Source organism: Sander lucioperca, chromosome 9 (genome assembly GCF_008315115.2).
Source record: "Sander lucioperca isolate FBNREF2018 chromosome 9, SLUC_FBN_1.2, whole genome shotgun sequence".
Taxonomy (NCBI): Eukaryota; Metazoa; Chordata; class Actinopteri; order Perciformes; family Percidae; genus Sander; species Sander lucioperca.
Genome location: NC_050181.1, coordinates 10,468,424 through 10,477,869, shown reverse-complemented (window position 1 = coordinate 10,477,869; position 9,446 = coordinate 10,468,424). Strand labels below are relative to the sequence as shown.

At 39.6% G+C, this 9,446-nt stretch overlaps 1 long non-coding RNA gene across 1 annotated transcript; it reads right to left on the bottom strand.

Moving 5' to 3' along the window:
* Window positions 1–1,221: 1,221 nt before the first annotated feature.
* Window positions 1,222–8,450, bottom strand: LOC118495965. Its single transcript, XR_004898426.1, has 2 exons — window positions 8,336–8,450; window positions 1,222–1,671 (listed from the first exon to the last, which is right to left on the bottom strand). It is a non-coding gene; the product is annotated as an uncharacterized LOC118495965 (long non-coding RNA).
* Between the last annotated feature and the right edge of the window lie 996 nt (window positions 8,451–9,446).

Below are 9,446 nucleotides of genomic sequence, written 5' to 3'. Positions count from 1 at the left end.
CTTGAAGACTTGGCGCGGTGCTTTTGTTTGACCGTAGGTTCAAGCTGAATCATATGTTTACAGTATTTGTGACATTTGAATGAACCAACACAATTGTGCCATTTGAATTAATATAAATGCTGAAACAATACATAGCCGCTTTGAAGCTGTCATCTGGAACAAAAGGCAAAGATGAAAGTATTTCCTTTGAGGCTGTAAACATCTATTCAAACTCACTTTTTAGCCATACACAGTAGCCACACAATAAATCTGATAAATAATGGGGATAGAAACTCTTTTGCTAATTAATTAATCCCAGTTGAGTTATTCTTCCTCAACCTCTAGTCTCGCATTGTCAGACCTTCCTCCACAGCGCTGCGGAGGAAGGCGTCCATGCTTACAAAAGGCAACGTAACCCGATTTGTACAGGTCCTATCCCCTGACCAATCGGCTATCCTAACCTTAACCACTCAAGGTCAATGCCTAACCCCAACCAATCGAGCTGCTATTGAGGGGCGGGTCTTGGCATGGCCATAGTAGGAAAAATGATTTTGCGGGATAGGAGAAAAACGTGCTCTGGTTTATTGGCATTTCTTTAAACCAATCACAATCGTCTTGGGGCGACGCTAAGCCCCGGAGGGAGCAACTGTGCCGCTGTAAAGTAGCCTCAGGAAGGAACTTATTTTGGTTGAACATGTGTACGTGCAAAAGTTGTTTTAGTCTTGCAAGAGACAACTCAGATTGGACAGATAGTCTAGCTAGCTGTCTGGATTTACCCTGCAGAGATCTGAGGATTAGATAACCAGAGTCCTCATAAATCCACCGGAGTTTAGAATGCCAACCCAAAGAAAGCAGAAGGTGACAGACATCCGGCTGAAATGAGGGACATCCGGCGGAATTTCCGGCAGCAACGGAGCAATCCCGGAAATGAAACCTCATCGATTTTAGGCCAACAGCCATATCCACACTACAGACAAAGGCTTCTCTTTGCCTTTCTTCGCTGGGAGCTCGCCATGAAGAGTTTTTCACTCGCGCTGTCCCCTCATCAAATTACATACCTCTTGTCATGTTGGCAAACAAAGGTCTTAAAGCACACTTATTGTGTAATTGTGCACTAATTGCGTGTAATTGCCTCTAATCTCAGACATAATGTGGCCTTTCATGTCAACTGGTTGGAGAGAAAAGGGAGCTGTTGTTCTCTCTGGCTTTTTTTTATTACCCCTACCCCTCTCCCACTTTCACTTTTCAATTTTGGGGAGGAAGGAGACTTTTATTGTTACACAGTGTAAACATTTTGACAATAAAAAGGTTTGCTCCGGAAATTAATAAAGACATGCCTTACATTACTGAACCTCAACAGATGAGCAAATGCTCGGTACTGTGTTTAAAATAAACAACATGAAATTCTGAGAAATGTCTATGGTAGTGAAGTAGTTCTCGGTGAGCTCTTCCACCTTTGGCCTGGATTCTCTCCGTGGTGAACATCAGGCAGTCTGCAGCTGGAAGTGTTTCTGCGGTTTGGCCAGGTGTCTCTCTGCCCTGCCTGGGACAAGGCCTCAGCGGGACCTGGGACTGGAGTCTGGGAGCAGGCTGGAGGCGCTGAGCGAGCTGGCTGCCCCTCCGTGATCTAAAATGTCCCGCAGACCCACCTGACTGGTGGTCAGCTGTAATTGATACAACACGATAGCAGCGCTGGAGGGGACGAAGAGAAAATTAAGCTGTGTGTGAGCATGCAGGGAAGAGAAACATAGAGCTGTAGAGAAAAAAGAGGGAAGGAGAGATGGGATAATGGAAATTTTGGACAAATTCTTTAACTGAGGAGGCCTTTTGGTTAAATAATGGAACGCAGACTTTAATATGGTTTCCAGGGGCTTTGGCAAGCAAAGATGAACATATCAAGTAAAAAACACAGTATCTGATATCTTTGCTGTGCTAGATTTTAGAGCGAGTGAGGAGAGACTGCAAGGTAAGAGGAGATGCAGTGTTTCTAAAACCATTCAGCTGGGCTTTTTTAAGGGACCCAGCTGTGCGCCCTGGAGGTCCTGTGAGCTCTGTGGCAAAATCAGCGCACTGAGGCCAGACTGCAGCTTTAGAGCCTGGTTAGCCTTGACCTGATGTTCCAGGAGCCTCTGTGAATTGATGGGCCCCAGGAGAGTCGTCACAAGGGCCCTCGAACAATCACCCATTCATTGCCGCAGCTACAGCAACAGCAACAGGGAAAACACTCACAAATGTTGAAAAATACTTTTTTTTTTTATTATTTGATATAAAAAATTTAGACCACAGGGTTGTTTTTACCCACAGGATATTTTTATGTTTTAAATTTGAGAATTTAAAATTAATTAAAGATGCAAGAAGTTGGAATGTGAAAGACGGAAAATTATGGATAATTTGTCCTCCACCACCCACGTTGAGATCTCAGGCGAGCAAACTCCATTTTCAATAGTGAAATTTTAAGAAGACCATCAAATAAGTGTATAGTCCCTCATGAATATGGCCAGTATATTTCTGGATAATGTGGCTGAACTGGCTGGAGTACATCACGCCTCATCTGCCAGGACTCCACACTGCTGTTACATAAGACAGTTGAGCCAGTCCAGACATCTAGACTAGTCCTTATGTGGACAAAAATGGGTGTGTTCACTGTGTCCCCTCGCCCAAACTCATTTACCATGACTGTATCAACCAACTTTTCTCCAGAGTTTTCAAAGTCCCTTTCACTCTCAAAGATTAGAGGCCTGGACTGGAGGTCAGCTGCATCAGTTACATTTTTCTATGCTTCACCGGCTAGTTATTTATAGAGCGAGAACAAATATACAATGGAAGGAGGGTAGTGGTTTGGATAGGAGGCAGGTTAAGCCCAGGAACATCTGTCCTTTCAAAGGCATCTCTTTCCTGGTATGCTCAGAATCCACTCCAGGGGTGTTGGCGTTTCACTGGTAGTCAGAGAGATGGCATGCTAGTCAAAACAGAGCTGAAGAGGGGGGAGCAAAGAACCTCATCCAAGCCCAATCTCCCATATCACCAAGCACAATACAGAGTCACCTGACTCCCGACAATACTTACAGGTATTGTAGGTTGGTCTTACTGAACAGAAAACTCCCACTTTTGTCAGAGCTGGGAAGAAACAGCAACCTTTCTGAGCTTCAACCCAGGCAAGAAACTCAATTACTGACTACAGGTCCTAAGCAACAATTATTAGTTATTATACCACAGTAATATAAAAGGTAGTACAAAAGCAAAACTCATACAATGACCCTCTAGCAAAATTTATTTTACTACATTGTGATTTTACTTTTGTTTTTTCAGTTTATTCTGTACATCTGACATATAGGCTAATGCATGCTCGTCCTGGAGGAGCGATCCCTCCTTAAGTCCTCTTCTTGAGATTTCTTCTGTTTCTTTTTCCCGTTTAAGGCTTTTTTTCTGGAAGTTTTTTCCTCATTCTACCTGAGGGTCTAGCAGATAGAAGGTGTTTTGTGCAGCAAAAGACTACACACAGCTGAGCCAGTCCAGCCCCAGTTTTTATAGAAAAGACTTACTTACTCTACCAATTCTTTCGTCTTTCGTGTTTTTGATATTTTAAGATTAGTATGTAGTAGTATTTATGCAGTGGACAACAGGTACACTATTTTTGTCAGTTTTTCCTTTGGACCGTCATGATGTCTTCTCAAGGTAGGAATAGGACAGACCTGTGTGTGTGTGTGTGTGTGTGTGTGTGTGTGTGTGTGTGTGTGTGTGTGTGTGTGTGTGTGTGTGTGTGTGTGTGTGTGTGTGTGTGCGTGCGTGCGTGCGTGTGCGTGCATGTGTGTGCGTGCGTGTGTGTGTGTGTGTGTGTGTGTGCGTGCGTGCGTGTGTGTGTGTGTGTATGTGTGTGTGTGTGTGTGTGTGTGTGTGTGTGTGTGTGTGTGTGTGTGTGTGTGTGTGTGTGAGAGAGACGCTGACAGAGTCTCTGTTTAATGCTTCATTACACACTCGTAAATGCAACCGCACCAACCTCTCACTCTCTCTTTCACTCATTCTTACAGACATGCATGGAAAACAAACACACACACACACACACACACACACACACACACAATGTACGCATAAGCACCTGGTAGGAAAATGTCAACACCTTTATTCACCTTTATTTACTTAGACAGTTACATTTTTTTATTAAAACAAATAATATTTGTAAATAATCATATTATGTAATAAGATAAGATGACATCAGTTTTATCAATATGATGGTACAAAATATCAATCATAAATTTGTATACACATATATATATATATATATAATTATTATTATTATTAAATAATTCTCACCACTCACAAATTTATTTTTCAAGTTACATTTCATCCCCAAACATAATTCAAGCCTAGTTTTCAGATTTCTCAATCGGTAGACAATAAGCAAAACTATACAAAAGAACTAATTGAATGACAAGATTTTTTTTTCTTTTCCTGTGGACCTGGTGTGTTTTACTTTCTCAGCCATGCGTTGTAGAACAAGTAAGGAAACTTTGAGGATGAACAGCAGACTAAATAAACTCACTGAAAGCAGAAATATCACATACTTGCACTGGCTGAGAGATGAGTTATATCTGAAACTTTTCTAGGTTTCTGAGTATAACATGTCTTCTCTTATTTTTCTCAGTAGCCTGCATCTACTGTACATCAACTGTTTATTTAAAAAGAAATTATGTAACAGACCGATACATATGCATTACATATTCCAAACATCTCACAAATAATTTTAGCCTTTTGAATTCCATCATCCCATCCATTAAGTTATCTTGCACTACCAACGCATGTCAAAGCACTCTTCAAACCATTTTACAACATTTTATTCTCAAAAAAATCCCAAATATGTCAGGCTCAACTCCTCAAGGAAAATCTGTTAAATGTAATATATCAACATATTTCTATTTAATGTGATGGCAATTGCAATGTCCTCTTAGAAAACAGTTCAGTCAGAGCATTAAACAGAATACACAAAGCATTTCTAACTTCACGGCAATCTTAAGAGTAAAACCAAGGTGTCTTATTTTTTAGCAAACGTATTAAAGTTTAAACTATATGCTTACATTTGTTTTATTCATGTGACTGTTGATTGAGGGCAGTTTCACATTGGTGAGATTAAACGTAGCGTTTAGCTGACGTCTACTATTTGTTTTGTTGTTGCTGTTATGCTCAATTTAGGCTATTTTGATTGATGAAATAATAATTGGTTTACTTTTTGCTTATCTTGTGCAGCTATTTCCCATGTTACTTTATCTTACGGCAACCCCGACCACCAGATTGTATATTTACGCGCGGAGCTATGTGTAGTAAGTAAGTAAGTAAGTAAGTAAGTAGTAAGTAAGTAAGTAAGTAGTAAGTAAACTTTATTTATATATGTGTTGTAGTGTTGTCCCCCATGCAGTAACAGATGGACGGTAATTGATAAGTCTCTGTGATCGACGCTTGTTCCCGAGGCCCATAAACACGCCCACCGGGTTCCTCTGTGCAGAAGCGACAGCAGCGAGCTGGGAGATCGAATAAAATCCCAACAGGATCAACTCCACGTTGAACATTCAGGTCCGGCCTTTATAGAGGGGGGTTCTCGTGAAATATGTCGAATCCTTAAAATATGACTGTGTACATTGTAAAAATGAAACAGAAATGGAGTGGAAAGATCTTTAAAAACGTTTTTAAAAAAAAAATCGATGTTTTCTCCAAAGAATACGTTTGCTGGATTATGGCTCTAGGGAGTTACATTAAAATACCTGTCTATCTAAATAAATTAAAACGCATGACATAAAACGTATGCCATTTCAATTCGTTCACAGTGGGAGGTGGTTTTGTTTAAACCACTTTGCAGTATTAGATATTATTGTCCAGAGAGAAGGAAATTAGTTTTAATTGTCCTTGTACAGTAAACCAACCATCGGTTTCCTCATGTTATAATAATGTTCATTATTTCCCATCACAGACTGATTACACATACAGTACATCCTGTAACTCTTCAGGCAAAAATTATAAAAGGTTTCTGTGGGGTCACAAATGCAGTGCATGCTGGGAAGTCTATGTTTCTCTTTTATTTGATTTTTTTTTTATTTTGTTGGCTTGGATTAGTAATTTGATTTTACAAAACATAATCATATGATTATACCTTTATTGCACTGTAGTATTGAGTATTCATTCATAGCAACGACAATATATATTTGCTTCTCTTTTATAAGAAATACCTGTATAAAACATTTGAGAAACAATCGGAAAAATAACTCATAATTAAAGCACAAATAATGTAAATTGTTAGGTTTACCTAGTTAGATATTCACAATGATTGTACAATGCATCATGAATCAGCATATCATGAAAGCTCAACAGAGCTGTGCAGGAAAGGAATCCCCATATAATTACATTTTAAGAGCAGAGGAAGCTGAAGGCCTGAACCCCGTCATTTAGTCGGCATTAAATAAACACAAGGCCCATCAGCGACAGATATGCCCTCACACAGTTGCACAGTAAATAATGACTCTCATGGCCGTCAGCAAAAAAAATCCGGGGTCATGATCAGGGTACGTGATGAACACGTCGTGCTACTGAAAGCTGATATATTGGATGTGGGTTAATCATTAAAGCACCCAAAAAAACATCAACATGTTATCACTTTAGTGTATCATCAATCCATATGCAACCCTTCTAAAACAAAAATGTAAAGTATGACACATTATTCAGCATGGGGAAAGATCAGGAACATGTTGCTACTCGCCCAGTGGCATAACACAACACAATATCAGTAGACTGTGAATGATGGCAACCACTTCTTTACAACAAATACAACTACAGTCCCATTGTGTAACACTATTGTTACTGATTCAAAACAGTTTCAATAATTAAAGGAGAGCAATGTGTTGTTCACGCAGAGGTTTGCAGGATTTTCATAGAACTGAAATGTGATATCCAACACATGTCATGGAATTTCTATTCTTCATCTGCCCCGGCTCGCCTTTGATGTGGAGCCAAAACCGTAGTAAACCTCTAAGAACCTATGAAGATATGCATTACCCAGGGATTACACTGGTTCAATGGCAAACAATTATTGGGAGTGAAGTTAAGATCAAAAGCTAAAGTTTGTTCAACACCGAAATAACAGCGTCAGCCTGTGATTCCTGTCTCGATATCAGTGCAAATAATTCATTCATTTACGAGTTTTATTTTGTTTATAAAAATTGGATGACATATTTTTGTTATGTCGTATTGTTTGACCATTATTGACCATCGTTATTTGCTTTTAAATCTATTTCACTCTTTCATTTCTAATGATTAAATTAAGGTTGATTAGTATGAGGAGTGATGATCAAACTAAAAATGTAAACGAAAGTTCATATGTATAACAGTCCAATTAGGCCAGGGAAAATCAGGTTTTAATGTATATATTTTTCCAATCCTAAATTTTGACTTACAGCTCAATCACACAGACATTAGACGCCCTTGTTGAGCTCTGTCTCTCTCCAGTTGTAGCTTAGGGATTTAGGATGGTCTTTATAACCCTGAGGTCAACATCAACATTGTTTTAAGGTGTCCTTGTGTGGGCAAGTGTCTATGCTCCGTGACACAATAAAGCATTTTTAAATTGATAATAAGAAGGTTACAACTTCTAAAAAAAAACATTTTCTTGTTTGATCATAAATGATTGTATGTCTACAAAAGTGCTACTGCAAAACCCCTCTACCAAATGTAGACAAATGTAGAAAAAAGATACCCAAAAATAAAAGAAATTATACAAATATTTGTAGTATAGAGTCTGTTAAATTGCTAATACACCTCAACAACAATTACATTGTGACTTGTTTTTAATTTTCCACCCACTAATGTGCCTCCAGAGAGCCCACGCTTATGGTCTCAACTGTGCAACGTACCAAATATTTAGAGTAATAGCTGGTTACTGTGCTATCTCTACCACTACAAGCTGTCAATCTCTGCCCCGGAGCTAATTAAAAAGGCCCCGGCGCTTTATTTGTTTGCACACACTCTGAGGGCAGACTGGAACAGTCAGGCGTGGGGGCATGACAAGCACGCCATGCACCCTTAAATCACTCCCCTGTGCCAAAACGCTGACACCACACAAGGATCCTGACAAAACATGTCGCTGTGTCCCTAGTGTGGGCGAGACAAGAGCAAGGAAAAATCTTGATGGGTATGATTTATAGGAAATTTACAAACATTCTGTCTTTCTTTGTCATTTTTCTCTCTCCCCCCAGCTCCAATATATGCTGTCCTTTTTGTGTCATACAGATTCATACCCTTCTTGTATTTCCTATTTACATAATGCACAGGACTTTTGCACAGTACAAATAATATAAAACAAGCTTGAATGACTTACCGTATTATCCCAAGCCTGCATCCCATCGCCTCATCCTGTTCTAGGATACACTTTGTTTTCTCTGTGTGTCACTACTGCTGTCGTTGAACTGGTTTTGCTACTCTCTGAAATCTGGACGTCTTAAGGAGTGACACAAAGTTGGAGCTGGCATGGAACAAAAGACATATATTTTAATTGTATTGCAGTGGACCCTGGGGCATCAGCTGCTGTGGCCTCATGGCTCTCTGCTGCCACCTGTCTGTCTGTCGAGGAGCACATTACGACCTGCTCTGAAGATAGACCTGCAGAATGTGCTGAGTAATGCTGGGGGATCATGTTAAAATATCTCATTTATGTCTCGATATTGTTATTTTTTGGTTTCCAATGAATTAAATGTTTTAATTGACAAGGTGAAGAGTAGGACTAAACATGTCAAATAGTCATCTCTCCCATAATATACCAACGTGACAGTTATAATGTTAAGTGACTAGACTTACTTGAGATAAATAATTTGATTGACTCTCTAGAGGGCAGCAGTAAAATTGTCTTGATCCTGATCAAATCTCTGCAAACCAGTGTTTGGAGAGCGAACCTCTGTTTTGCATGACTTTACGGCCCAACAGGAAGCCGTTGAAACTCTAACATAAATAGCAATCAGGCCACGAGTAAACCAATCAGCAGCTTTGTTTCAAAATATGCACCAATCAATTAGCAAATGGATATCCTTCCAAATTAAGAGACCGAATCAAAGCATCTCAGGAAACACCGTTACGGACAATCTACAGTTTGTTTTGCTTAATTGTTTTCATTTGATTTTTACTTTATTTAAATGTGTTTACATTGCAGAAGGTTTAATCATTTGATCAATCATCCGTGTGTTCTGTTTGAGAATATTCATAATGCAATAATTTTATCTCTCGGCAGCATCTTCTTGTACACTGTGAAGATGGGTAACAATAGCCAATCATCTCTTGTTCATTACTTTCTTTAGATTTATTAAGAACTTTCCGTACAGGCTTTTGAAGACAGCCGGTTGGCCGCATATGTACTCCAGTCCCACTCACACAGCTGTCTCCCAGGCTACAAGCAGAGCGCTTCATCACCTGATTCCAGCTGCAAACCACAAACAGAT